The sequence below is a fragment of the Talpa occidentalis genome, unplaced genomic scaffold (assembly GCF_014898055.3).
Source record: "Talpa occidentalis isolate TD23 unplaced genomic scaffold, MPIMG_talOcc4v2.1, whole genome shotgun sequence".
Lineage (NCBI taxonomy): Eukaryota > Metazoa > Chordata > Mammalia > Eulipotyphla > Talpidae > Talpa > Talpa occidentalis.
In genome coordinates, this window is record NW_026555331.1 from 146,320,118 (window position 1) to 146,346,577 (window position 26,460).

Consider the following 26,460-nt stretch of genomic DNA (forward strand, 5'->3'; position numbering starts at 1 on the left):
AGTGCGGTGCTTAACCCCTTGCACCACCAGGGAGGCCCCTCTTTCCCTTATTCTTGTCCTGGTTCTGCTCCCCAGATCCAGAGAGACCCAGAAGCTTTCCAACTCCACCCCTGACCTATTGTCCACTCGGGAGTCCCTGGCCACATTCCACAGTGATGTCCCAGGTGTGTGCAGGGGCTGGTCAAGCGGGAGGTGGGTTGAAGTGCAGGAAGGACTCACAAGTGTTTTTTCCTTGGCTGCCAACTTCACCAGGCATAGCACTTCAACACTTGACGTTTTTAGCAATCAATGCCCCAGATCCCCTCAGCCCCTGGAGGCCTTGCAGAGGGAAAGGTGACCTGCAAAGAGAGGTTCCTCCTGGGAATAGGCCACACCGATCAGCGTCTATTTGGGGCCTTTCATGTGGCAACTCCACGTATTTTATATTCCAGATCTGGGCCTCCAGAGGAGTCAAGTTTTGCTAAGTAAATATGCTGGTGGCGTTGGTTCACATCCATCCAGAAAAGCAGGAATTAAAAATAAACTTGGGGAAGTGAACTCCACAGGTGGAGCTCAGTGTTCTACGGGTCCTCCTGGCGCTGAGCTGGAGTCTCAGCTGAATGGCTCATTTATTTAACTATCGCTCACATGATGGACTCTTAAAACATCAAAAGTGTGGGCTTTATTCCCAACAACTAGCTCTGGGAATAAAAGAATAAACACACACCTTTTAAAAAAAAACCAACAACAAAAAAACTTCAGTGGACTTTATTGACCAAAAAGCCTTTCACATGAGTGCCAGCCAGCCCCCCAGACTGTGTCCCGTGGTACGCACTGAAGACCCTCATCCCAGAAAAAATGTCCATCAAACCATCACTAGGCCTAAAATTTGTCCATCAAGAGGCCCTGCCTTTGTTTCAACACATTGTCCATCATTAAAATGCCAAATGCCACTCACTGGTCCTGGGAAGGAGATAGAATCAAGTCCCCTCGCAGGAATTCTCACGTGCTGGTGCCCTGGCCAATCCCAGGCCTTCAACAGGAGGCTTGTGAGAAGTAGGTGTTGAATGAATGAATGAATGAATGTTCACTCCTTCCTTTTTAACTGGGGACGACCTGAAAGGTGGGGAAGCATAGCAAGGTGTCTGGTCAGTGCATCCCAGAAGGAAGGAAGTAGACTGAGTCCAAGAGAGAAGGTCACTGCCAAGAGTGATGGAAGCAGGCGCCAGCTCTCCACAGTCATTGCGGTGCGCAGGGGGGCACTTCTCCCACCAGCTGATGCCCAGAACCTGTCAAGTCCAGGACAGAAAGGAGGGGGGCTGGACCCTTGGGCTCTGAAGCAATCTAGAGGCCCCTGGGGCAGCCTCCCAGCCTGGACACATGTCTAAGAGAAGAAGCTCATGCTACTCTGCTTGCATGCTCCTGGGAACAAAGAACTCACTACCTTTCATCTTCCCTGCCCACCGCTATCCTTGGAAGGTCTCCACACACGGAGTTGAATCCGCCTGTGTTGATGGCTACCCCCTTGCTTTCGCTCTACCCACTCAGTTCTGTCGTCTGTTATTCTACAGGCTGTCAATAGATTCCTGGCTCTGCTGGGAGGTGGGGCTAGCCCCCTGCTCGCGAATAGCCAGTCAGTGGCCATCTCAGATGAAGAGGGAGGCGAAATGGGGGAATCAGGAGCCAAAAGGGGCCCTTTCCAAAATATCTGCTGTGGCCCAGGCATTCCATTTACGCTAAGTTTCCTGGCAGGTCTGTTTTACCCCAGAATAATGGTCAGCACTGTGTTCTGTTGTTGCTTTTTTACAAATGTGTGTGTGTGTTTAGCATTGTGTTTTATGACTGACTATGGTATGTGTGAAAATATCAACTGCGTGAGCCTGTTCATGCAGGCATATGAATATTCTAGATCAGAGGGGATGCTTGACTCCCCTATGAATTGCAATGCGTAAGGTTTATAAAGTTAAGCACTTAGAATTCTGTCTTTAGAATTTAAATATTTAGATTGGGTCTCTAGGACACAAAAGGCAATGCCTATTTCTCACTCGCTTCATTTGATTTTTTTCCCTTTTGGTAGCACAAGTTGTTTCTCAAAGCCTCATTCCACGAATGTTCCCTATAGGAGGAATGTAATTAAACTCCACTGGCCTCCCCCTGCTGGGACCGAACTGGGACCAGAACGCTGGGAAGCACAAAACAGACCCTGTGCTAAGAATCCTTATTATAAAGATGAGAAGAGAATCAACTTCCCTCTGGTTATGAACACGAAGCTTTAGAAAGCCGCCCGGACCCCTCTGGCAACAGGGCTGGTCTCCAAGACATCTGAGTCAGTGGTTAAGCCTGGAAGAAGCGCCTCGTCTCCTTCGCTGTGGCCTTGAACTGAGAAACTGGTTCAAGTGGCCGAGGACGAGGGTGTCGGGGCAAGAAGGTTCTTGACAAAGAACCAACCTTTTCATGAAAGCGGCATTGCCAGGCATCCTGGCCTCACTGTGTTTGGGGGTCCCCTGGGAGGCAGTGCTCACCAGTCCCTGAGCACCTGCGCCTCTTGCTGAGACGCTCCGTGGGGAGCAGAGTCAGGAAGCTCTCACCAGGGCGCTAGGCACACTCAGACCAAAGCTGGACTTCTCTGACCAAGAAGCAAGGGGGGAGGGGGACCCTGAGATCAGGGTGCGTTCACCTTGAGCTCCTCAGAGTATTGTAACGACAGGGGTGCCGTCTGAGAACCGCGGCGTTAGGTGATGTTGTCTTTGTGCGAGTGTCGCAGAGTGTGCTCACACACACCTCGGTGTTGTCGCCCTACTATGCACCTAGGCTGATTGGTAGGGCCTCTTGGGGCCACTGTCGGTGATGGAAAGATTGCTAAGGGGTGCGTGGCTGTGACAGGGGTTGCTAGCGCCGCCCCTTGGTCCTCAGTTTTCTGTCTGTAAACAGGAAAGCTCACAGATGTAGCTCGCAAGCTGGGTGAGGATGAGCCAGGCCCCGCGCTGGCCCAGTGCTAGCCTCGCGTACCCCCTCTGCTCTGGGCCTCAGTGTCTCTATTGCAAAAGGAAGGGCCCCTTCTCTGTGGTGATGATGGTGGGTGAGGACCCCCAGCCTACCTCTCGGAGGATCTGATTTCAGGAGAGACCCCCAAATAGCGACTTCTCCTATCCAAAAGGGCCACTGAGACCAAGGACCCATGTGGGGATCCAGGCCCAGAGCGGCAGGCGGGGGGCACAGTTCTCATGCCCTTGAGAACTTAGAAGACTAGCAGATGCCTCCATCCATTCCCAAGGGCCTGACTGAATCGATCTGTGTCTGAAGCCCTGACAGGGCACTTCTTTTTTTCACTTATTTTATTTATGCATCCAAGAATTGGGGTGTAGGTCAGAGGTATGGGGAGGTGAGAAGATTCACCAGAGACAGAGTGGGGAGTAGAACAGGCAGACTGACTGAAGTACACTGCTGAGGGGAGCAGCAGACAAGTCAGGAAAGGTCTGCTGCGCCATGTGGGAAGCTCCCTGGATGGCCAGGGATTGAACTTGTGCTGCCATGGCTGCTGATGGCTTCATTGTGCTGAGACTTAACCCCTTGTGCCCCCAGGGAGGCCCAAAGGGCACGTCTTTGAAAGCCAGGATTATTTCACTAAGCATGATTCCTTCCAGCTCTATCCATGTGGCTGCAAATTGCATGAGTTTATCTTTTTTGATTGCTGAGCAATATTCCATTGTGTATGTGTACCACATCTTCATGATCCAGTGATCAATTTTTGGGCATTTGGGGTGTTTCCATAGCTCAGCTATTATAAATAGTGCTGCTATAAACATAGGGGTGCAGGTACCCTTTTGAATTACTGTTTCTGTGTCCTTTGGGTAAATACCTAGGAGTGGAATTGCTGGATCATATGGAAGCTCCATCTTTAGCAGATTGAGGAATCTCCACACAGTTTTCCATAGTGGTTGGACCAGTTTGCACTCCCACCAGCAGGAAAAAGAAAAATACTGGATGGTCTCACTCATAGCAGGAATTTAGGAAACCTAAATAAGGTACCAGGAAAAAGACTAGTTGCAATAAAGGAAAAATCAAAATCAACAAGCAACTATAAACCAGAGACACACTATGGGGGGGAGGGGGTTAGGAGGGATTATGGTCAAAATAAGGGGGGGTGGGAATTGTATGGGGAATATAACCAAGATGAAAATGCAGACATTGAGAAAAAAAAAAAAAAAAAGGTTTTTACTAAAAGCCAGGATGAAGGCCCTGAGCCTCCTCCCTCAAGGCAGAGCACTGTCCCGAGTAACATGGCTTCATTATACACGGCTGAGGAAAAAAACCCACCTCTGGCCTATGTTGAACAAAACAACATACTCCTGCTGCCCTCACATGTGTCCTGCCTGCAGTCACAGTTTCGAAGACTCTACTGACCCCGTCAAGTGAGGACTTCCTGTAGATGCAAACGGAACTGGAAACATAACCTCGGGTTGCATTATTAACAACACGACTCACTTCATAAACGCGCTGCATAATTCCCGGAGCTGCTTTCTGCTTTTTTCAAAAGTCGCTCTTCGGGTCACCAGGCAGTGGTTTTTCTGTGGTTGCATCGGAGCTCAGGTCCAGCCCGTCCAGACAGCCAAGGGACAAAGGCCCCCCAAATGATTGTTGGGGAGCAGTGCGCCCACCAGCCCGTGGAAGGCCCCTCTAGGAAGACAGCTTAATACCAACCCCGTGGGGCCCCCGGCTCCGTGTGCACCTCCAGGAACACAAAGGCCCCTTCTCCATCCCACAGACGGGACACCCGAGATCAAGGAGGTCCCGCGGGCCACCTGTCCCCGCAGCAGCGAGGGGTGTTTCCGCGGCCTGGGGTGGTCTCACTCCGGCCGTCATCCTTCACCTTTCTCTGAAAAGCTTGCTTAATGAGTCCCTGGCCTCGCTGCAAATTAGAGATTTGTAGACCTGAAAGATGCTAATGATGGCGGCGTCCCCCAGCACCAGCGTCATGACAGTAAACGTTTATGGAGCGCCGTCATTATCATAATATTTTTTATATGTTAAATAAATCTGAGCTAACTCTATAAAGCAATAGGCCCTGCTAACCAAGCACATTACGTAAATTAGAAATCTAGGCGCATCTAATGGAACTACCTCAACTTCATTAGCACACACATCATGCGGTGGTTTTGTTTATGGGTCACACTTGTGCGATTTTGGGGGGCACTGTCCCCCCCGACCTCAGGCTGTGGCCTGTGGTCACTGTCTTTGTTGGCTGTGTTAAGGGAAACACCCCTTCGCAACCTGTTCTTACCAGGCGTGATTCTTTGAGATCATGTAGTCAGTCTTGAATCATATTGATGATAATTATGATGGAAATAAGAGGAAGAAAAAGTACTACTCATTGGATTCATCCGTGGTGCTTGGTGCCATGGCTAATTTGATGGTTTCTAATTATAGGAAATATGCCCCATTTTAAAGATTAAGAAATTGAAACTCCGAGATTAAATGATTTGCTCAAGATGGAAGCAGAGCCCAGCCCTGTGCCCAGATCCGCTGGCTCCAGATCTCCTTGGTGATGTCTTGGGAATGGCTGCAAAGTCTGGTAGAATGTTCTACAACAGCAAATGCTGTCTGAGGTGGCTCAGCACACACTTGCACACTAGTTTGGCATTTGGTTGGCACCGTGATCGCCAGGCCTCAGGTGCTGCGAAGTTCCCCAGGTCACTTTTTCCTCCTCTCTTGGTTGTCTCTTCCTTGTCCTCTGCCACTGACTGCCTAGTGACAGCTGTTAGGTGTCCTTACTTGGGCCTTTGATTTAAGAAACTAAGAAACCCTAGTAAGTCTAGATGTGTCAGATTTCACCATAAAAATGAAAATCAATTCACTTCAACAATGGCCAATGAACAGATCAAAATCCAAAGCCAAAGGGAAAAAATCCTAAGTCAGAAAATAAGCTGTTTCCTTCCACTTAACTTTCGACAAATTTACATTTCCTTGCTCTGCCCTTGGGTGTCTTAAAGTAAAATGCTATTGATATTTCCATGTAATTTTTTAAAGTCAAATCTTCCCTTTGGGGGGTTCCTCTGTGTGCTCTGTCCCTGGGGATTCAGGCAGACACAGACGGTGTCTCCCGTCAGGAATACCTCGTGTCAGGCCTGTCACCTGTCATCGTGTCTGCTAGCATTTTTCTCCCTGTTCTCAAACTGCAGCCTCAAGTCCGCTTCATTGCTGTCGGCCGTGGCCTAAGAAACGCCTTCTCCATGAGCTTTCTGGTGCATTTTCTAGATCACAAATCCTGTCCAGCAAAACAAATCCTGTCCGTCCCTGGCCCCTGAACAGCATCCTGGCGAATTTCCTCTTGCTTCTCTTTCCTGCAAGGAGGAGGAAGGCATCACCCACGCCCCGAGTCTTAGTGCCTACGGCTGCGTCTAAACACCAAAACCTTTGGAAGAGCTGCAACACCGGTTGCTTCTGGTTCATTCGTTCATTTCCAGATGAACCAGCTAAAAGGAGAAGTGGTCCAGGGTTTAATCCATCCCTTCTGGGTGTCCCACCTTGGACAGAAATTTCCAGAAAGCAGCACCTCCCAGTTGTCCATGTCAGGTGGTTCAAGTCCTCCCCTCCTCAGCCGGGAGAGCCAGTGACCCAGGAGGCCGCCTAGTCCTGCCTTGGAATGTGTCTCCCATTTTCAGAAAGTCTGGAGTCAGCAGAAAGAGAAGGAATTTCCTATCATGACCCCTCTGGCCCCTCCTTCTTCCTCCCCTCCTCCCTCTCCCTCCTCCGCCCAGCAGTCCTGCCTCCATCCACCACCTTCCTCCTCTGGCCCTCCCTCCTCCTTCTCCTAGGCTGGGTGACACTCCTGCTGGCTGTCCCTGCACAAGCCCAGCTATTGACACCACAAATGAGGGTGCCCTTTGTCCTCACTCCAGGCACACAGTAGGTGCTCAATATTAGTCAACAGCACACAGTAGGTGCTCAATATTAGTCAACGGCACACAGTAGGTGCTCAATATTAGTCAACTGAATGACTGAAAGGAAACAGACATTACTCAATTGAACCCCTATATTTTGTAAATGAGGAAACTGAAGCAAAGGACATGGGGAGAGCCCCTGCTGTCACAGCAGGTGGGGTGACTGCTGACTCCCAGGCCCAGGGCACCTGCCATCCCCTCAGGTCAGACTCAGCACCGAGTCCTGCCCCTGCCCTACCTCCACCTCAGAGCAGGGAGCTCTCCTTTGGGCTGGGGGAACAAGCACTGCACCCCGCCAGCACCTGCCTTCCACACCTGCCTCCATCTTCAGGTCCCAGCCAGCCTTCTGGCCCCTGCCGCTAAGCCTCTGCTCCCAGGACCACTTTGGGGGCATAAGGTGCCGTTAGCCAGACATCACCTCTCCCGGAACAGACCTGCGTTCCCCCCTCCAGCAGGGCTCCGTGTTAAAAAATATTATAAAGCTAAAAAAAAAAAATGCTGGGAGCATATCAGAAGCCTCCCGGGGGGTGATGATCATCCATTCAACAATTCAGGAGCTCGGCCCCAGCACGAGGCCTACGAGGCCTGTCGATTTGGCTCTAACATGGACGCCGCAGGCCGGGCCCTTTCCACAGCTGCAGAGGGCGGCGCAGACGCGGCCTGTGCCCTTCGTGCACGGTCGCCGAGAAATGGGAAAAGCACAGAGATGGCAAATCCAACGAGTTCCCTTGCTGCTCGTCACGTCGAGCCAAGCTTCACGTGGCGGCGGGTCCCGGGGTGGCGCCAGCGGCCCCTCCTGGAGACAGGACAGCACCCGTGAGTGTGCTGCTTCTGCCTGTCCACTGACGGGTTCTTCTCGAGGATTCTAAACAGCCCACGCGTGATGCAGGGAGTCTGCGTGTTTGTGGCTGCGGCACTGGGGTGACCAGAGGTAATCGGGGTCACCAACATGGAGAGCGAAGCTCTTATCAGAAGATGTCCTGTTTCTCTAAATGTCATGTATACAATTTTTATTGGAGCGTGATGACAGATAGCGAATAACTTAACATAAATTTGCATAAAACAGTACAGCTGTTAATTTATGATCACATTAAAGCACCAAGTTTTGTAGTTTGGGGCATTTAAAAGTCTTAATCTTTTGAAACTTTCTCTCCTGTGGCAACATAAGGTTGCCAGAGAAAATACAGGTGTCTGGTTAAATTTAAATTTCTGCTAAACACTGGCTCATTTTTTAAGTCTATCTCATGTTCTATTTGGGACAGATATATCTCATGCGATATTTGGGATAGACGTATACAAAAATAGTTCTCCGTATACCTGAAATTTAACGGGGTGCTTCCATTTTTGTTTGGTGGCTCACAACTCAACTCTTTCTTCATTAACCTGACCTCTGCTGTTTTTTCCCAGCAAGAGGGAGAGTGGTGATGGCGTCGGGAAGGGCACGGGGCACCCACTGACCTTGGGGGTCAAAGGGATCACGTAATAGAAGCCCCAAAGCTAAAGGCAGGCAGCACGCCTCAGCTTTCCCGGGGGCCCTGCAGGTGTGAGTTACGTTTCTCAACCTTGTTCGACCACGCCCCATTGTAAGAAATACATTTATCATGCAGCCCAGGGCGCAGGAACCCACAAAAGCTCTATGAAGCAGCCCAGCAATTGCCTAGGGCCAGCGAGGCCCGTTAACAAGCCCTGACAGAGGCCTCTCCTGACCGTCTAGTTCTCTGTCGATTTCCGTAGCCCTGGACACACGTGAGTCCCATGAGTCTAAAATACACTGGATGAAAAGATATTCTATTTAGCCCCCCAAAGTAACTCCTTCAAATGTCTGGAGCCTTGCAAACCACCTCACCCTTTACCCTCAAGTCTTTTCTTCAAATCACTATGTTGCGATTCTCCATTGACATGCCTGTTTCCTCACTCACCCTGTCAGCCCGAGTCTACCTCCTCCCAACCCCACCTCCTTCCCCATCGTGCGCCTGACAACAGGGGTCCTAGAACTGGGGTCCCGGGTTGGGACAGCCCAGGAGCCGTTCCCAGTGTGGCCTCCAGGCGTGGCGTGAGGTGCTGGCAGGGGGAGGTTGTGCAGGACCCACACCTGCAGCTGCTGTGAGCACTGTCGAGGAGCCAGGCTATCTGCTGACTAAACGTCATGGAGGAGAAGCGGTGTCCTCCGCAGGTCACCAGGCGAGGGACTGAGGCTGACAGTTATAGGGACCACAGTGCCACCCACATGTGAGAAGGACACACCTGCCAGAGCTTGGGCGGGTGGGAAGTGGGAAGTGGGAAGTGGAAAACAGGGGTCACTCTTTCTGGAAGATTCTTCCAGTTGTTGGGAACCAGACTTCCCCAAACCCTCTAGGAGCCACGGCCTTGAGCAGTGCCCTGGGAGCTTAAAGGAGCAGCTGAGCTCCCCCACAGTCCGTGTCTCCCCCAGGCCTTCTTGCAGGGACCGGGCAAGATCTGGGTGATTCCGGGGTGCTCTGCTGCCTGAAAACCACCGTGAATCCACCCTAAAGAGGAAGCTGCTCCTCCCCCGCCCTTTGCACAGCTGAGCTGGAAGGGAAGGGGCCTGAGACCCAAGTCTCACTTCCACCCGCCTCCAGCAAGACTGGAGTTTCCAACCCACACACAGGGAGATGCAGAACATCGGCCAGGCCCGAGGGTGTGTGGCCCTGGAGGGAGGGAGGCTCATCCCAGAGACTCCAGGGATGGGGCTGGGGGTGGCTATTTTTTTTTTTTTTTTTGGCATGTCTCTTACATCCTTTGCAATCTCTGTTTCTTTCTTTTTTTTTAATCAAAAGTTATTGGTTTACCATTCATTTACATAACTATATAACTTCAGGAACACACGCTTCACTCACCTCCACCAAAGCTCCAATGCAAATCCACCACCACCTTCCCCACCCCCAGGGGTAACCGCATTTCTCCAAGTCTGAGTTATTTTGGTTTGTGTTGCCAGTTTGTTGGCTTCGGTTATTTATAACACCAAATGTGAGTGAAAACATCTGGTAATTGGCTTTCACTTGCTGGCTTATTTTGTTTAGCACAATTGCCTAAAGATCCCCCCCTGTTGTCACAAAAGGCAAGATTTCATTCTTTTTTATAGCTGAGTAGTATTCCGTTAGGCCTGCGGTCCACAGTTTCTCCAGTTGGACAGGCTTTTTTGTTTGGCTGGATTTCAGTCTTCTCCACGTGCCTGGCCGTCTAGTTCTCCCCAACAACACTTGGAAGGAAGGCCCTGTCCCCCTGGGCTCCACACAGGGACAACCTCACTCCATTTTCAGGGCTTCTGAGCCTAAAACAGTCACCTAATTATAAAATACACTTGCTGATAACATGATCCTCCCACTAGAACCATCCTCAGAAAACAAGGTCGTTCACAGGGATAGCAGGAGCTTTCTGAAATCCAGTGCAGATGTTTTGCTTTCAATCCATATGCTCGTCAACCTACTTTTAACTTACCTTGTTTAAAAGTTGAGGAAATTGTAAAAGTAAAAAGTACATTGGCCTAAGTGACCTTGGGGTCCCTAACATCAGAGCAGGCTGACCAGGCCTCTCTTGCCTCAACCTGTAAGACTCTGTGGGTCAAGGAACCTTCCAGAGCTTCCCAGAACCAAGAGGTGAGCCCTACTTTTGCAAAATTCAGCTCCCAAACTGGAAACTCAACCCTACCTACCGTTTAGTCTGTTTTTGGCAAAAACCCTGTTTTCTTAGATCATTGAGAAAAAACATCACTGCATCACTCGGCCATGTGGGCTCCCTCAGAATGAGGTCTGTGGAAGGAGAGGGTGCATCGCGCCGTTAACAAGCCTTGAGAAGATCCCCTGGGCCCTCCTCCTGCCCTGCCCTTAGCAGAAGTTAAGAGCAGCTGGGTGCGCACTATTTTCAGTAACCTCTGCAAACACACTCACGGGCATGGTCGGGCCCTCAGGGGTGGCCCCAATTAACCCAGGGACATTTTGGAGCCGCTGTTCTTAGAGACGTCAGACAGAGGGGGGGTAAGCAACCTGCTCCAAGGGAACCCGCACCCCAAGTCTTCAGTGGTTTATGAACACTGAGGGGGCACAGAGTTCCAGCATGCCCTGCCCATTCCTGAATGCTCAGTCCCAGGCAGGCGGGTCCTACCCCACCCGGACTGTCCCTGGATCCCCTGTGCCCCCTCGGGTGGCAACCAGAGCGGGCGCCACCCCCGCGTGACCGCTTGAGTGAGCGCCCCTTCCTGTTCACCTTTGAGGGGCCTCGCGGTGGCCTTTGTAATCCGGAAGCCTCAGCCCCCCTTTCTGCCCTTTGAGCCTCAGCTTCCTCATCTGTGAAATAAAAACAGCGCGATAATCCCAGTGAGACTCACCTGGGCCTGCCCGCACCCCAGGGCTGGGTCAGGAGCTGCGCAGCTTTCTGTTCTCATAAAGAAGTCATCGCTTCCACGCTGCCCGCCCGGCAGGCCTCCTCTGCCTGCTCTCCCGCCCTCCCCCGCCTCTCCCCCACCTCAGGCAGGGCCCTGGCTCTCTGGGAGACGCAGGCGCCATCTCAAGGGCGCCAGGCCGCGTGGGGCCCGCTGCTTCTCGCCCAGAAACGCCAGGTGGGCTGGATTTGTGGGCAGTTTCCCCAGGTCCAGGAGGGCGAGGGCGGCTCCGGGCTCCTGGGGGACGCAGCCTCAGGAGCACAGGGTCAGGGGTGCCACGGGCCTTCCAGACCTGTGTGACGGGTCCTCAAGGGAGCCCGGCCTCCTTACATCTACTGGGAGGACACCCCACTACCTCTGACCCAGGGCCCTGCAGGTCCTGGACCCAGCAGTGCTGGCCGGCTCTGGCCCAGGAGTTGGGCGGGAAGGTATCTGGCTCACCCCTACTGGCCAGGAGACAGGGCCTGACCATGGCCTCAACCAGCTCAGCCCAGCCAGGCCTGGATCTCCCTAGCAGCGGGGTGCCCTCCTAGACCCCGATCTGCCCCCACCGGGGTGGTGGGCTATGGAGGTAGCTGGCCCGAGGCTGGACCAAGAAGCCTGCAAAGGTCCCCCCAGACAGCTGCTCTGGGCGGGGTGGGGGGCCCCCTGCCATGACACAGGCAGGTCCAGCACCTGAAGGGTCCCCAGCCTGACCCACCTGCGTGCAGGGGAAAGGCCGGAGCGGGTGCGACATGCCAGGAACCAAAGCTGCAGGGAGCAGCGGGCACCGACAAGCGGAGAAGCAGAGGCTCCTCCAGCTCCACGGCCAGAGGCAGCACCGGTGAACAGGCGCCTCTGCGGGTCCGGGGGAGAGGCGCGAACCCCAAGCGCGCCGCCCACCCATAACCCCCGGTAGATGGCCCGGCTGGGCGGGAACTGGTTTCCATTCTCTTCGGAAATCTTGTTGAAGTGCTTTTCTCGTTTCTGTGCGAAAGAACACAAATGCTTTCTGAAAATTGCTTCTGCCAAAGCCTGACCTCTGGGAAGTCTTTTCCAGCCCCCCAATCTTGTAGACCCCGCCCCGAGAGGAAGCTGGGTGGACCCCAGGGCACCCAGGCCTCCCCCGTCAGAGCCTCCGCAGGGTGTCTCCACCCCCAGGGACAGTAGGGGACCCCACAACAGCTGTAGCTGGGGTCTTCCCCCGTGCACCCCTGGGAGGTCACCCTCCACCGCGCTCTGGTTATGTGGTATGAGGGGAGGTTCCACTCCTCAGGCCGCGGGGCCACCTGCAGGCCAGCTGGCTGGAGCCTTCCTCGGGGGCAGCCCCCCTTCACCGTGCCCTCCGCGGCACCTGGCTCTCGGCTCTGCTATCTGAAATGTGGGACATCCCCTCCCACCCCCAGATTTATTTATCTTTATATTTATTTTGCCATTACAGGTTTATTGCATGGGGTTTCTCAAGCTCAGACCTAGGAGAGAGATCATTGAGTGTGGGGAATAAAAAAAGTTTGGCATCCCATATGTCATGATATTTTTGGGAGGACCTTTTAAAACATCCCTTATTGGAAGTGCATTTTTAATATACTTCTTGCAAAAAAAAAATTTTTTTAAGACTTATTTATTTTTTGCAAGAGCTGGGGTACAGGCCAGAGGCGCCTGGAGGTGAGAGGATTCACCAGAGACAGAGCGGGGAACAGAACAGGCAGAGGGACCGGAGCTCACTGCTGAGGGGAGCAGCGGGCACACAGGAGAGGTCTGCTGCGCCATGTGGGAATCTCCCTGGGCAGCCGGGAATCGAACCCGCTGCACCAGGGCAAAATTTAAAAAAAAATTTTTTTGTGTGTGTATTTTTTACATCATTATTCATTTTTGTACAATGTATGCATTTTCATCTTGGTTATAGCCGCTGTACAATTCCGTACAATTCCCACCCCCCTTGTTTTGATCCTACTCCCTTCCCCCCCTGTAGTGTGTCTTATGAAAAAATGTTCAACATCACTTGTCATCAGGGAAATGCAAATCAAAACTACCATGAGATACCATCTTACACCAGTGAGAATGGCACATATTAAAAAAACTAGCAACAACAAATGTTGGCGAGGGTGTGGAGAAAAAGGAACTCTCCTGCACTGCTGGTGGGAGTGCAAACTGGCCCAACCACTGTGGAGAGCTGTGTGGAGATTTCTGGACCTACTAAACATAGAGCTTCCATAGGATCCAGCAATTCCACTCCTAGGTATTTACCCAAAGGACACAGAAACATCCATTCCAAAGAGCACCTGCACCCCTATGTTTATAGCAGCACTGTTTACAATAGCTAAGCTTTGGAAACAGCCCAAATGCCCAAAAATAGATGACTGGATCAAATTTAATTTTTATAAACATTTCCTCCCCAAGAATCTCATTTCTTATTTAGCCAAGCCTGCTCCTTCAGCTCCCAAGGGAAGGCAGGGGCCCCAGGAGGGTCTCGAAGGTCAGGAAACTCTCAGCCTCACCTCTGGGTGGGTGTTTGCTCAGCTCAGCCACCTGGGAGATTTTCCTCGTCGAGGAACCCTTTTTACTAGAGCTGAGGGAAGAGGGAAAGGATGGAAATCAAGAGGGGTGCAGAGCGGGGAGCAGTGACCGTGGAGGGGAGGCTGCAGCCAGGACACAGGGGTGGGAGGGCCGCGGCGCACCGGTGGGCTGTGTGGCCCTGCACAAGCCGCCTGAGCTCTGGACACCCCATCTCCTCCTGCGCAGGTGGCGCCTGTGGCAACCAGATAAGATGGTGGGGAGGTGCCATCCCGGCCTTGGCACGGGGAGCTGTCAAGCCCTCGCAAACCCTGGGCTCCCACAGAGGCAGGGGAGGTCAGGGGTCTCTGGGGGCCTCTCCCTGAGGGTTGAATGGAAACAGAAGGACAAGCAAGAAGACGCAGGGAGGCATTTGCTGGGGGTGCAGTTCCGGGGGGAACTGACTCCTGGGGCTGTGCAGAAGGAGGGTCTTCAGGTAACAGCACACGAGTCAGAGGAAGGACATGTCCACCTGGACAACACCGTGGAGACGCCTGGTGACCCCAGTTCTCCGCTTCTTCCAGCCCAGGGAATGGCGTCAGGCCGGCAGCCTCCAGTGCCCGATATAGGGTCTCGGGCCTGAGAGCAGTGCCCATCACTGGGGTGCATTGAATAACGAAGGGGGTTCCCAAGCCACTCCCTGATACTCCCAAGTCAAGGGGAGGCTGTGTCTGAGCCCAGAGAGTTGGGGCAGAGGTCACGGGTCAGCCAGGCCAGGGTCTGGCTGTGGCGGGAGGCCCTGATCGCATTGTTGTCCCAGGAGTGGGACGGAGTAGCTGGTAGCCCCAGCTTCACTGCAGCCCCTTCCTGGTCTTCTAGGGTTTAGCTTCTAGCATCTGCCGCTTTCCCACTGAATGGGGACTTACTGGCAGCACCCCAGGGCAGCCCCAACTGAGTCCTTGCAGTTGGTTCCATTGTTTCTGTCTCTTCTGGGGTGACCCCGCACGCGAGTTGACAGGTGGACTTGCTGGGTCTCGAAACAGCACCGTTAGACACAAGGTGGTGCGTGCGCCCCTCACCCCATGTGCCCAGGCAGAAAAATGAGAGTCTCATTGCGGTGCTGTAGCAGGCTCCTCGCAAAGCCCTTGCAGATGTGACGTCTCCCCATTTTACAGAGAAGCAAACTGAGTCTTGTCAGACCCAACACCTTGCCCCTGCCTTCCAGCTAGAGCTGACGCTTCCACATCTCCACGCTTCAGATTCTGCCTGCCAGGCGTGAAATTCAAAATCTCAAGAGTTATAAAAAAGGAAAGCAGTCAATGGCTCCTTAGATTTCTTTTTTAATGGCACAAACTGACTTGTCACCAGGGTTGGGTGTTTTTTAAAGCCTCGCTGGTTTAATGGAATTTTTCTGGGGCTGGAAAGTCCCTGACCTCCGCGCCGTGGTCCTCAGCCCCACAACGGGATGGACTCAGGAAACTTCTGCGTGTCTGCGCTTTCCTTTTTATCACCCAGTGACAGATCCCCGAGTCATGTGCCGGCTCCCAGCATTGTCTGACTCTCTTTTCCCCTAGAGCAGCCCACAGATGTACCTCATTCCCGGAATGCTTCAAAACCTGAGACCTCTGGTCATCGTTCTTGAGCAGAGAAGAATTTTTTCTTTCTATTTTTTTTTAGCTTGAGCCTGGCCCTCCCCACTTCTAGCCTGAGATGTGAAAATGGAATGAGCAGGCCAGAGGGAATTTAAAATGAGCTGGAAATAAAAAAAAAAAAAAAAATCCTGCTACAATAAATCGCATCACAGCGGAGATCTCTATCTAACCAGAAAATTCTCAGCCCAGACAATGGCTCATTTCTTTCCAACAATATTCAATGCAACAGAATTCCAGGCCAACAAAAGGATTTCTACAGGTTCTTGGAGTTGGTTGCAAAGGGATTTAACCTACATAGAGAAGAGAGCTGTTCAATTATAGATTCCCAGGCGCGAGGGCGACCTTTGTAAATAAATGGTGGGGTGCTCGCTGGAAAGGCGGCTGCTCCCCGGGGAGCGTCTCACCTAGGACAGCGCGAGGCAGAAGCTGGCGTGGGGCCTGCCCGGAGGGGTCTTCTGGGTAAATATTTGGGTAGCGATGGCTGCCCGGGGCTGGCCGAGGAGGAAAAGGCCCTTTCTCTCCCAGGCCCCCGAATGATACGTTTTCATAAACAAGCAGGCGGCAGATGCGAAGGACTCGGGCCTTCCAGGCCGGCTTCCTACCCCCTGGCCGGGGAGCGGGTGCTCCCGGGGGGACAGCAAGGAGAAGGCGGGAAGGGGAGGGGTCTGCCAGCAGCCTTCCCAGGGCAACTGCAGCTGCTTTCAGGCCCAGTGGATAAAAAATAAATTCCAGTGCTTAAAGCTCTTATCTTTGTTTACCGTTTCCCCAAACAGCCAGTGGCCCAGCGCCGCCTCCCGGGGGGCTCTCTATGGGGAGGCGCACAGGCCGAGGGGCGCCTGGGGCTGGGCGGGGTGGGGGGGTAGGAGAGCGCGCTGGTCACATGACATGTCCCCGGCCTGGCTGAGGGACCCGGGATCTGCCCGGGTCAGGGGCTGCCCTGGGGGAGGAGGACATGAGCCCCCCCAGGTGTGGGAGGCCCCACCTGTCTCCCGTGGGGGGAGGAGCAGCGGCTGCCCCCCCCACCTGTCCCCAAGCTCCGGGACATTCCCAGCCCGGCTTTTGCGAGTGTCCAATGGGCACGAGGCCCACCTGCATCCTTCAGTCCTAGATGTTTGAAAATCTTTCCTGTCACCACCCCGCTGGCCCAGGTTCCGCCCTCAGCGAGTGCCCAGTTGACAGTCGTGGCGCCCGTCCTGGCCCTTTTCTCGGTGCCCGCGTCCCAGAGCCTGAGGCTGTCGGGTCCCCCTCTCCTGCGGTGGGTTCTCGGGGGTGTATTTCTGTCTTCCCCTCACCCCAGAGCACTGAGCCACCTCTGGGTGGCTGAGCTGGACACAGCTCCCCAGGGAGCCCCAACTCAACTCTGCCAAAGTTGAGCCCCTCCCAGAGGAGACAGCCCCCCCCTTTGGCCCCCCATGTCCAGCCTGCCTCCGGCCCCCAGGAGTGACCGGCGGTGGATGGCTGTCACCTCTTCCTTCCCTGCCCCCCGCAGCACAGCTCGCCTCCCCGGCAGGTGCGGCTCCAGCACTAGAGCCAGGCTGCCCACGGGTGCCCTCCAGGACCTTTTAACCGCACCCCAATCCCTGCGCCCGGAGAGAGCTGACTCCTTCCAGCTGGTCTCCAGCCTCCGCAGGGAGCAGGCAGGTGAAGCCCCTGCCCGAGCTCTCCTCTCTCCACCGCTTTTCCATCCTGACCTCAGGCGCGACTGAAGCTCGTCCCTTTTGCCTGGACAAGCGCAAGGATCTCGTGTCCTCTAGCCTCTTCCAGCTCGTCCAGCCAGCCTACACAGCGGCAGATGGCAAAAGACCAGGTCCTCACCTGGCCTGTGCTCGTCAAAAGTCTTCAGTGGCTCCCTAGTGCCACGATAATAAGTCCTGGGCTGAACAAGCACGTGATCTCCCAGGCCCACGGGAGCTGGGGTGGGGCGCCAGCTCGGGGCTCTTCATTCTGCCTTTCCCCAAACACCCGCAAAGCACCTGTCAGGTCTCCAGGGTCTGTCTGGTACGTGGGTGAACAAAAAGGCTGTCCCTGCAAGTTCAAGGCAATCACTCTCCCCAGTGCCCAGAAGGTGGGCGGGGTGATTCAACGATCATTTCCTTAATGGATTATTTCTTTTCATTTCATAGAAATCCACTGTGAATGATCCATGCTCAGGGAGAGAACAGGATCCTCAGGGTTACGGAACAGCAAAGACTCAAATCTAGGTGATGTGGGAACGTGTTTGACGCTTCTGAATGCTTGTGTCTAGTAATTGGAATGATTTTTTTAATGAGGTAATTAAATGTATCTTATTTGCTCCGATGCGCCCTCCCCCTGCACAGCCATACCATAGGCATAAATAACTCAGCTCCCAAAATAATAGGCTATTTTTTTCTCTCAACCCTTCCTTGGGATAGAGATGGTGGTTAGATTTCAGTATATTTGAGGGGGCTGGCGAGGGAAGAGGTGAGGCGCCCACGGTTTGAATAGAAGGATCTGGGCTGGGGGCTTTTCAGCGGGGGCACTGCTGAAAGTTTAGGCCGTAGCACAACCAGCTTGGAAAACTGTTCAGAGCACCTGCCAAAGCCGCGCAGCCCTTCTGACCCAGCCGTGCCCACCCTGGGTCTGGCCCCAAACAAGGTGTGGGGTATGTCCTCCGAAGCCACCTGCAAGAAAGCGCTCCCCGTGGCCCTCAAACTGGGAACAACTGAACTGTCAATCAGCCACCTGGTATCAGAAACCCCACAGGCCACAGCACCCCAGGGAGGCCCCTCGGGGTCACAATGGGGAGCAAGAGCAGCCTCAAGGGGGAAGTCCATGCTCTGGAAATTCCATTTATATAAAGGTTTTTTAAGACAAACACCATCTCCGTGTTGACTGAGGCTGGTGGTGACTCTCGAGGGGGCCCCGTGGGGAGGTGGGGGGCTTCAAGAGGCTGCCGTTGCGCTGTCTCCTGAGCTGGCGGCTGTTCCAAGGAGTGCTCACTCCACGAAGCTCAGGGAGCTCTGCGCTGGGCTTGTGTTACAGGTGTCTGTGTGCAGGGCACTCTCCCATGAAGTGCCGCGAGGAGGGAGGAGGGAGGAGGAGGGATGGGCAGACCGAGGGCGGGAGAGAGAACCAGGAAGGTCTAGACCGCACAGGAAAACCCCTGGAGTGCGTGAGCCCGGACACAGCTCTGACTGCTGCTTACTAACTGCGTGACCTTGGACAAGCCTCTAGCCTCTCGGAATCTGGCTTTTTCCATCTATAAAATAGGCAACAAAAAACTGCCCCACCTTCCTCACAATGCCGAGTGAGGATCAGATGATATAATGGATGTGAAAATCCTTGGTACACTGCAAAGTACTGCAGGAGACAAAATATTAATATTATCATAGATCTCGGAAGACAGGAAGCCCTGCAGGGGGACGGCACTATCAATAATGCTCAACCAGGGCCATGGCAGGGAGGGCTGTGTGCATGTGTGCATGCCAGGGAGAGGGTGTGCAGGCTGGGGAGAGCGTGTGCAGGCCGGAGAGAGGGTGTGCATGCCGGGGAGAGGGTGTGCAAGCTGGGGAGAAGGTGTGCATGCTGGAAAGAGGGTGTGCAGACTGGGGAGAGGGTGTTCAGACTGAGGAGAGGGAGTTCATGCTGGGGAGAGGGTGTGCATGCTGGAAAGAGGGTGTACAGACTGGGGAGAGGGTGTCCAGGCTGGGAAGAGGGTGTGCATGCTGGAAAGAGGGTGTGCATGCTGGGGAGAGGGTGTGCATCCTGGAAAGAGAGTGTACAGACTGGGGAGTGGCCATGCACACTGGAAAGAGAGTGTATAGGCTGGGAAGAGGGTGTGCAGGCTGGGAAGAGGGTGTGCAGGTTGGGGAGAGGGTGTGCAGGCTGGGGAGAGGGTGTGCAGGCTAGTTTGTGTTTTCATTCCATCTCCTAACCTAATCCCTTAATGGCCAGGGCCTCAGCACAAGAGCACCTGGACTAATCCTTGTGTTTATGTGAGATTCTGTCTCTCCTTTTAAGTAGATATAAATAGATGCCATGTACATTCTCGGGGCTACTTCTTCTAAGGAATGGGTGCATGTCTATATCAAAATCTGCCAATTTTTTCCAACTAGCAGGTAGAGGTTTCTGGGCATTGGCTGGGCAAAACAACGATGTGGCTAGACACCCCTCCCTGCTCCCAAGGCTCCTGTCCCCCAGCCGGGAGCAGCTTGCTCCGTCCTCACCGTCCGTGGAGTCGGAGCTGAAAAGCCCTCAGCACGCCAGTTCACAGATGGGTTGGTGGGGAGCCCCCGCTCCAGTCTTGCCCTGAGGACCCGGCGCTCATCTTGGAGACTGGTGTGACAGGATGACTTTTCTTCTGCCTTTGTGGCTGAAAGGGCAAAATGAAGGTCACCGCATTTTCCACGGCTTGGGTTCATATTGTCGTGCGGTGTTCCCTGGAGAATGAGGCGAATGGAAATCTTACTCTTTGTGCGGCTGGGCTGCCCCCGGCCCTCCCCACGCTGGAAGGCCGGGTCGTGAGGGATCCGAGCTCCCCGCTGCAGAGGGCAGGGCTGGCACCATTTGGCGGCTGCAGATGGTACCAAGTCCAGCAGCGGCGGGTGAGCCCTCGGCACTGTGTGAGGCTGCTGTGGAGCTGCTTTGGGGGAGCAAGGTTGACGTCTCCATTTCTATCTCCTTTAGCATCTAGGAGAACATTCATGTTTCCATTTGGCCCCTGAATCCACCGGAAAAATAGTTTGGAAAGCAATGACATTTTTATTTTCTTTTCCTCATTTACACTCTGTCGCATCGGCATGTCCCCTGTGCGGGCCTGTGTGTGGGCATGAGTGTGTGTGAGTGTGTGTTTGTGTGTGTTTGTGAGTGAGTGTGTGTTTGACTTCATAAATGATACACAAAAATTTTATTGTAGCCACGCGAGAGCAACAGAAGAGGGAAGTATAACTTCCTGTTTAAAAGAACTTACAGATGGATTTTCCATAGAATTCCCTTAACCCTCGGGTTTCTCTGGAACATTGAAACATGGGTTTGACAGAGGGAGGAACTAGGCTTTGGATGATGAATATAAAGTCGTGGACACAGAGGTCGCCGTACAAGGCCGTAAGCCTGAGAGCATAAATGGTGTCAACCGAGGTTGCTTCCATAGAACAATTGTTTAATTAACAAGTTAAATAAATAGTGGTTTACAGATCCGAAACTCCCCGACCATTTGGAAGACTAAAGAGAGAGAGACTAAGAGGCCAAGCACCTTAGATAGAAAAGGAGAAGTTACCACCCACTGAAAAGCAAACAGAGACGAAAAAGTGTCCCTGAAATACCAAAACTCGGGAATGGCACCCACCTATGGTGCAACAGCTCAGTTTATTTTTTAATTTCCATCTTCCCAGTATGTTCTCGCTTGTTCCTTAAGCAATATTTCCCAACATTAAACATGAATTATTTACGTTCAACCTCCTAAGAGGAGAGTTACCTACTCTGTGAACTGAGGCCCCGTGGAAATAAATTCCGCAGGCCTGGAGGGTCGCTTCCTCCCTCCACGTCGCTGCAGAGCAGCTAACACAGCACACGCGCCGCGTGGGGGCGAGAGCCCGAGCCGGGATGTGTGCCCGCAGGACTGTCATCCGCTTGTTTGGCACCTGTGAGATGAGTCCTGCCCTGCCCTGGGAGGTGGGAATGGCGTGACCCCGACTTGCAGACCAGGTGACCTGTTGCTGTTGCCGTGGTGACGGACCCCCGGCCACGGCTGATGTGCAAGGGCTCCAGGATGGACTCCCGGCCTGATGGGGCGGGGGTGGAGGGGAGTGGGGGCTGGGGGCTGGCAATGACCCTGAGGCATGGCCAAGGTCGCCCGAGGTCAGGAGGGAGGCTTCCCTCTTGGGTGTGAAGTCCTCCAACAAGGGGGCCATGAGTAGCTCTTACGCCCCCCCAGTTCTAATCCTGAGTGGTGTGGCCTGCGCAGCAAGCGCTGAGGAAGAGCCTCCAGGTTGCTTCTTGCTGTCTTCTGGAAACACGGATGTTTAAAGTGCTCCCCGGCCTAGAACTGGAGACGGTTCGGCTCAGAACCCCCAGTTCTTCTGACACTCCCAGCCGAGACCCTCCTGGGCCCTCAGCAGCACCGAGCAGGCCTCAGCCTGCGGGCGCCCTCCCCGCCCCCCGGGGGTGCAGACGGCTGGGGCTCTGGGTTCGCACCGCAGCAGACTAGCTTAGTTCACAAAGAAAAGCGCCTCCTTCTTGCCGCCGCTCCCCTCTCTTTCCCCTTTTCATGTCAAATGACTTCTACCCGCCTCCCCCCAGCATTTTTTTAATTTGATAATTTTTCCCAGATGCAAAAAAAAACAAGTCTTTGTGTATGTCGTGAACTTTTCCGCTTCATTTCCTAACCCCCACGGACTGGCTCCTCTGACTGGGCCCGAAGGGCTGCCGCGGGGAGGCGCCTGCTGGCCCTTCGAGATCCACGCAAAACAAAACTCTGACAGGCCAGCTCCGGTCACCCCCGCTCAGCCTTCGCATCAGCCGTTTCGCCCCCCACACGGCTGCTCTTCGCAGCTCCACTTACTCTCTGAGGGTCATGACAGAACACTCCGACCTGTGCAAACTGGAAGGGTGACCAGGGGACCCCCGGGACCACCCAGCTCAACGGTGTCCACTCTGGCCTCACGACTCCCGGCCCCGACCCGCTTCCATTTGACTTCCTTAGTCCCAGACGAATCAAGCCATCCATATGTTAGTCTCTCTCTAGCAGGAAAGGACTCTTTTCTAGAATACAACCATGATGCCATCAACACACTGAAAACACAGCGAACCACGGTTTCCTAAAAGCATCCAACACCAGTCAGGGCTCAAGGTCCCACGATGGAATCCAAAAGGCCTCGGTGTAGACAGGACGTCCTCCCAGCAGCTGGGCCCCACCCTCCCCTCCATGCGACCCTCCCTCTTCTCCCACCTCCCCTTGTACTTGACACTCCACAACCGCCCTGGCTTGCACCCTGAGACAGTCTGGAAGCTCCTAGTGTGTCTCTGAGTTATCTCCCCGAGCCTAGCACTGTGCCTGGTCCACAGACGCACCCCCTGCAGCTGAATGCACGCACGAATGCACGGCTGGGGACAGAACTCCCTCTCACGTTGCTGCAGGCCTGTGCCATACTCAGCGCAGTGATTCCCTGAGAGGCCCGTTTCCCTGGAGAGCAGAGACTTACTGGTGGTTGAAACCCCAGCACCCAGCCCTGCGTCTGCCCAGCAGCAGGGGTTTGTTGAGGACCAGCCCGTGAGTAAGCACACCTGAGTTGTCTCCCCCAAGTTCTGTGTGGCCTTCGGTTCACAGGCTTCTCTCTCTGCGTCCCATTTTTCTCATCTCTAGGATTCAAAAAGCCTTTGGATTCTTGATCTCTGAGGTCACGCTGGGGTAGAAATGCTTGCGAGTGGGGAGTCCCGTTAGGCATGCGCTTGCTGCCCCCTGCTGGCGGGATTGGCTCAGGACCCTTTGTCCCCCATTTTCCTGAAAGCACTACAATCCGGCCAAGCGAGGCCCCAAGGGGTGGCCAGATCTGCCAGGCGAGGCCCCAAGGGGTGGCCAGATCTGCCAAGCGAGGCCCCAAGGGGCGGCCAGATCTGTTGTGGCAGAGGCTTGAATTCCCTCGCCCCTCCTGGGTTCAGTTAAATGTGGAGGCACAAGCTCTGTCCACTCCATCCTCCGCAGGGAGTCACTGGTGGAGGCTCAGACAGGGAGACTCCCTCACCTTCCCACCGCAGATTACAACCCCTGTGGGGTTTCAAAGGAAGAGCTGGTGCCCAGGCCCCCCTTTGACCAGCCATGAAATCCCGGGGGGGGGCAGGGCCCAACCGCCATCAATCTTAGGAGCCCTCGAGCTGCTTCTACTGTTCAGCCACCTCCAGAACCCATTAAACCTAGTTCATGTTTGCAGGGATGTGTCAAATCAGAAGCCTGGGGGCACCATAAAAGCTCATCTAGGGGAAGAAAAATGAAGATGTTGAATTGAAAATCCAAAGTTCCCTTAGTTACCTTTAAAAAGTTTTCTCCTCTTGACAAATGCAGTTTCCAAACCCCCGGCTTCTGTTCGTGGAACCATTCACCCTTTGCCCTCAGGCCGCTGCGCCCACGCTACTTCCCTCTGCTGAGCTATTCAGATGCACTTCCAGATTTTGATGCACGTACCAGGGTTGCCTTTTTCTCTTTTTTAAGTTTTGCCTTTGCTAATACTCCTTTTGATGCGGAGAGTGGAATTCGGCTGGTGCTCACTAAAGCCAAAAACGAGAACTTGCTGGAGGCGGCGGCCAGGGGCGGACGGCGGGCTTGGAGCTCCGGGGCAGCCTCAGCTCCTCTGCAGCGGCATCTGATACCTTCCTCCCGCCTGCTGCCAACTGGTGTCTGTGCTCGCGCGTCCCCGCGGCAGAGCCTGTGTTCCACTTCCCCTGCTGGAGAGAAACTCCTTTTCCTCTGCCCAGATCCAAATGTTTGGATTGACTGGGTTGGGTCAGAGGCCCGCCCTGGGGCCCACCGAGAGCAATCTCGGGCAACCTCATGATCTGTCCTTGAAATGCGGGGGGGGGGGGGGGGGGGGAGGCTTATCAAAACGCAGGGCGACACCTGCCGCCAGCAGAGCAGACCCAGAGCTTCCTTTCTTTGCCATCTCTCAACTGTCCCTGGGCTTTTGTTTTCAATTGGATGTCGCGCTAAGAAAAATCTGTTTTAAAATATTATGAATTTTTACCATTCATCCTTATATGGGGCGATGCTTTTTCTAAACGTAACCGCCAGGACACTTACCTCACAAACAGAATCGCTGAAATGACAGTTTGAATTTTGTGATTCGCGGGGCAGAAGAGGCAAACAACAAACCAATTAGTGAAGATCAGAAGGGAAAAGGGGTGCCTCAGGCTCCCCCAAGGGAGGTTGGAGGGGCTGGGAGTCAGGCCTTGATGGTACCCAAGGGGCCTGCCCCTCCTGCCAGCCCCCAAACCCAAGAGCTTGACTAGTCTGAGGCAGGGTCTAGGGGAGTTGAGCAGGCGTCCCCTTTATCAGAGCCCACTCTCAGAACCACAGTAGGCTCCGACCCCCCAAAGATCTTTAAGCCTCTGGATCTTTAAACCTGCCCCAGGGCCGGGGGCAGAGGCTCGCCAGCCATTATGCAGCTCTGGCCAGTCCTGCCACATACACCGTCAGCAGGGGCTGGGGTGACCGCCACACACTCTCCCTGCGACGCTTCGGGGTGCATAGGATCCTCCCCACCCTCACTCTGCCTGTGCCCAGGCCCCTGCCAGGGACGGATAACCCTGCTTGTCCAGCGGCAGACAGGGATCGGGGGTCGAGCTGGGCCAAGGGCCCCAGGGGCAGGAGAGCAGGCAGCTGAGGTGAGAACCCCTTCTGGGGGAGCAGGAATGTGGGACCGCGGTGGGCAAGGCCCCAGCACCCAAACCTGCCCCGGTTGTTCCACGACTCTGCTTCCAGAACACTCAGCCAAGAGAGATGGTTAAGACGCTCAAGATGGAGACGGGGCACTCACCCTGCAGCGCGGGTCCCTCCCGGGTGCCGGCTCACCGCCGCCCTGGTGGCCTGGGACGAGGTGGGTGTGTAGGCGCAGGATGAACTTCTCGAGGCCCCATTCCCAGAAGCAAAGATGTGGGGAAACCAAGGATCATTTTCCTTTTGTATTACCAAGTGGGCTCCCTCCCTGTTCTCCAAACACGCAAACATTCAACTACACACATTTTCTGCAACTTGACTTTTTACTGCCGTGCGCCACGGCCAGCGGAATGTCCACCTTACGCGGACTGGCCCCCGTGGGAGAGATTAGCTGACGTTGTCCCTGGACTGCGAGACTCCAGGTTTCTGGGCCCCTGGCCCCACCTCCTACCTCTCTCCCCTGAGTTCCCACCGGCCCCATGTTTTCCTCATGCAAATGAAGGACCCCCCCACGCACTTGCTGTCTCCGGCAGGCCCTCCTCACCAGCAGTTTCTGTGCTGTGCTGGCCTGTGGTGTGGCCCCAGGTTCTGCATTTCTGAGGTTGCTGCTGAAGCAGGTTGCTGGAGGGGCCTCCACGGGGCCAGCCACAGGTGGGGGAACAGCGCGGCAGGAAAGGTGGGGTCTGCAGCATGGACTTGCCCCGTGCTGCCCCCTGCTGCCCTGGGGAGGGAGGACAGGGGAGAGCAAACTGGAAAAGACCAGGTTGTCACCCACCTCCAGGGAGAGCGTGCGGAGCCAGAGGACCAGGGGGAAGTCCTGACATGGGGAAAGGAATAGAACAGCAAATAAGCCTCCGGTAACCCCACCCGAACCCACCCCAGCCACGGGCACACCTGGATCTGCTCCCCAACTCACTACCAAGTGTGCCTCCTCTTCAGGCCACAGTGGGAGTCACTGCATGGGGACCTGAGGGTTCCCCATCACAGGGGCTGGATTAACGCCTCTTCACACCTTCGCCCCTAGGAGGCAATCGGTATGTTCCAATTTTTCCTAATGTGATGAAGAAAACCAGAATCTTGCTTTTTGATTGTATTTGCCATCACGGCCACAGGAGCTGCTCCCTGTGTCTCCTGACCATCTTCTAATGTGTTGCTTCTCGTACTGCCTTGCAGCAGCTCTCCTGGGTCTTGTGACTAGTAAGGTTTTTTTTTTTTTTGCCATTTCACTATTTGACTTTTAACTTTTCCGCGGACCGACTACCGCCTGTGTCAGTGTGACGCCTTTCTAAGCCGGTTCCTGCATCTCAGAGACAGGAGCTCAGCTGGCTGGCCCGCTGGGAGGATTAAATAGGCCGTGTCTGTGCCTCGGGACCTGCCGTATCCCCAGCTCCCGGCACATGGCGCGGCTGCGCTGCCCGCACTGTGCGTGAGCGAAGTGCTCTGTCCTGTGCTCAGAGACCCCGGGTCCCAGCCAGACCTGCGTGTCCTCAGGAAGCCGTCGACAGCGCCATGGAACTAAGCCTGACAGGAGATGCCGAATGCTCTGCCAGGCAGGCAGAATGGGCCCCTCAGGCCGTGCGGGTGGGCGCGCTGACTTTTCATTTCGCGGGGTTTCCATCGAAGCGTTTGCTA

General features: G+C 54.4%; 1 protein-coding gene and 1 long non-coding RNA gene across 2 annotated transcripts in view; one reads left to right on the plus strand and one right to left on the minus strand.

Moving 5' to 3' along the window:
- Positions 1-26,460, plus strand: part of TBXAS1 (thromboxane A synthase 1) — a 133,106-nt gene that overhangs the window by 99,574 nt on the left and 7,072 nt on the right. The window lies entirely within an intron of this gene.
- On the minus strand, positions 24,975-25,774 carry LOC129145363 (uncharacterized). The gene is made up of 3 exons (XR_008550883.1): positions 25,745-25,774; positions 25,373-25,645; positions 24,975-25,012 (listed from the first exon to the last, which is right to left on the minus strand). It is a non-coding gene; the product is annotated as an uncharacterized LOC129145363 (long non-coding RNA).